We start from the raw sequence: 3,431 nt of genomic DNA on the forward strand, positions 1-3,431 counted from the left end.
TGGTTTAAGGTCTTGATAGTTTCTTGACTTTGAATTTTGGCTGCTAAACCCTAGTATGTGGTTTGTTTTGATTGACTACAGGCGTGTTTACATCCATTGATTCCATTTATCCAAGTTTCATTGATTCATTTTGGTCAAACCATGACACGATCACTATGCTTCACTATCATTCATTCATTTAAGACGTTAGTTTCAATTGGTTCATGGTTAAATTTGAACATGCATTCTTAATCAGAGAATCTGATTTCATCATCTTTTTGCATCAATAAAATTTTGCTCAACTATTGACTTTTTGGTCAACCAATTGACCAAAGTCAACTTACCATACTTTCATCCCTGAATCACATTGATCTTGTTCTTGTTACCCATCAAGCACCTAAGACCCAATTCCATTTTATCCAAAGTCATCTTCAAATTTTGTTCATATTTGCATTTTAAACCATTTTATTTTAAGACCTTTTTTTAAAAAACCATTTCGAAAAGCATTATAATGTCATACTCAACCATCCTTAGCAAACCATACAACATCACTTTACAAGATTCAATCCACTTCCAATTTATTCAAATGCATATTACACCTTTACAACAAATCCGAAATTCTATTACACCTTTAAGTCATCAAATTGCTTTTCAATTCAACCTTTGGATTCAATTCCAACCTCCTATTTCATCAAAACCTCAAAATTACATTCACCAATGGGACCATTTTAACATTCCAATTCACTTTCTTATACATTTCCACACTTAACCATTGTTATTTTGTCATAAGTTCAATTCCAATTTCATACATACATGTGTTTGTCAACTTTCAAATTACAACCTTTGTTTCTAAAAATAACCATTACATTACACAACCATTTTCATTTTTAATTCCAAAGTTACATTACAAAGTCCTAATATTCTACATAACAAAAAAATCGGCAAAATAGAAACACAAGTTCAACCATGTTCATCATAATCATTCCAATACATCAAATTACAAACATGTAAATGCATTACCACAACAAGTCCATAGCACAATCCAAACAATGCCTAACATCACCAAAATCCAACATTCACGGCCATGGTTCATGAGCCACTATTCAAAGCATGCATTCAATAACCAACAGAATTGCTAAGCATTCATTAATAGATATATTCACTAAAACACAGTCAAGTAAATTTAAAAATACACGGAGATCGAATCGAACCAGTTTGATAGGAAATCCTGGACATCCTGAAATTTCGAGACTGAGGTCACCACAGGTCATATAGATCAGGGTATCGCCATGTTGGGTCAGCCTTTGCTGAGAAACATTTGGCTGCATGGTTAGCTCATTGCGTTTCATGACGTAACCACATTTCCATTAACATTAACACCCTGCAAGTTGAATCAGGAACAAAACCATTTCAATTTAACACACTTGCAACTTCACTCTTCTAACCACTAGATAAAAACGGATTAACCTATCTCCTAACTAACCTTTTTTAAACTGATTCACAAACACACTATCATAAATAATCCTCTGACTGTCACAATTAGTAAATCACTAGTAGTTAACCTATTAACACTAACTGTTACAGTTAACAAGTTAACATGATCTAACAGTTCAATTAAACAACTAAATTTTAACAATCACTAAACAACATGGGAACTAACTGAATTTAAAAAGAGAATTTCAACATTTCATTTCCATTTGGATTTACATCTATAACAAAACTTTTTATTTTTGTAACCAACTTACACATTTCAGGTAAATTTCGTGTAGATTTAGAGTGAATTTGAAAACTGAATTAAGCTATATAAGAGTGCTCACCTATCTTCATTCAACAACTTCTTCATTATGAAAACTCCTTCAATATACAATTTCTTCATTCTGCAACTTTTCCAAATTCTTTATTCTGCAATCACTTCATTCTACACCAAGCATCTCCGAATCTCATTCACTTTGCATTCACAACAATTTGCAACAGACAATCACAACGATTTTCAACAATTCACGCAACTTCACAAAATCGATAAAAGAAGCGGTTCAGAAGAAGAAGGAGCAGAGATTGAAATCAAGAGAAAAGAAGAAAAGGGAGCAATTCGGAGAAATCGATACCTATTCTGATTCGGTGAGTCTTCATAGTCTTCTTTCCGTTTTCATTCCGCACACGTAGAAATTGGCACGATTCGAGGTTAACGTGATTTTGTGTTTGGATTTTGAATCCGTCGTGTTCGTCGTTGTTTCGCCGTGACGTATCAGTGAAAAACTCAATGATTCCAAACGCACCAAAGGTTGAACGCGAATCCACGATGATGATTGACCAAGCTTCAAAACGCAAAGTCGGAAGGTGGAGAACACGATGCTGGGAAGAATCGAGATGCGTGCTCTAACTCTTTTTGGCATAAGCATCTTTAGTGTGATGTATATTTCGTTTGTCTTTGCAGCTTGTTTACAATAAGAGCTTTTTTTGCTTCAGCTCATATCCATTGCATTTTGGCTTCAGGTCTTGGCTGGTTCCGGATTTGGGCCCTTTGGCCCAACTAAATACTTCTTGCACCTTTGTTTTCTAACATACTGCCCCTATCCGAGCATGCACCCCCTTTGCGTTGCAGTGCCATACCCATTTCTCAGTTTGGAGCATTTTCTATTTGTTTTTTTGTGTGGTTAATTCTAGGATATGATTAATTAATAATTAGAATTTTAGTTTAATTAGGTTATTAGATTTTAATATTTGATTAGAATTTTTAGGATTTAGATATTAATTAGTCTAATAGAATATTAGATTTTAGGAATATCAAAAATTGATTTAGTTTAATAGAATTTTTAGAAATATTGGAATTTGATTAGTTTGATTAGTTTTAGAAATCTTAGGTTAATTAGAATTATAAATTTTAATATTGATTTTAATTAGGATTTTTATGATTAAAAATTAATTCAATATCCATGATTTGTGAATTGACTGTTTTGTCCCAAGGTTTAGAAATAGATTGATTTGCATGCTCTCCCTAGTTTAGGACTTGTAGAAAGATTTTGATTGATCAATTAACCCTTTAGGTTGTTGTATACTATTTTTTTCCCCAATTGATTCAGTTGATCAAAGTTCGCTTTGACCAATTAAATCCTTTTAGCGTGCTCAATTCCCCAAGCCTATTCAAGTGATAAAAAGATCCTTAATCACTTGATAGGGCAAGTCCTTGTGTTCAAGTTGTACTGGATATTGGATCTCAAGACTTCTATAATTCAAGACTCAAAGATCAAGATTCAAGACTTCATTCAATTCAAATCAGTACAAGACAGATTGGACTACTATTCAAGCACTACAAAGGTGAACACAACACTCGACAATCATGAGCCAAGTTATGTGCCACGAGCCTTAAGCAATAGAGAATGGATGACAGTGTAGAATTTCTATCCTCATTCTGAATATCTTTGAGTACGGGATGAATGACCCAGTCGCTCATT

The 3,431-nt window shown here is 33.5% G+C and overlaps 1 long non-coding RNA gene across 1 annotated transcript; it reads right to left on the reverse strand.

Moving 5' to 3' along the window:
• Window positions 1–926: 926 nt before the first annotated feature.
• On the reverse strand, window positions 927–2,445 carry LOC127075415 (uncharacterized). Its single transcript, XR_007786440.1, has 3 exons — window positions 2,085–2,445; window positions 1,797–1,985; window positions 927–1,360 (listed from the first exon to the last, which is right to left on the reverse strand). It is a non-coding gene; the product is annotated as an uncharacterized LOC127075415 (long non-coding RNA).
• Between the last annotated feature and the right edge of the window lie 986 nt (window positions 2,446–3,431).

Source organism: Lathyrus oleraceus, chromosome 4, assembly GCF_024323335.1.
Source record: "Lathyrus oleraceus cultivar Zhongwan6 chromosome 4, CAAS_Psat_ZW6_1.0, whole genome shotgun sequence".
In the NCBI taxonomy this organism is placed as follows: domain Eukaryota; kingdom Viridiplantae; phylum Streptophyta; class Magnoliopsida; order Fabales; family Fabaceae; genus Lathyrus; species Lathyrus oleraceus.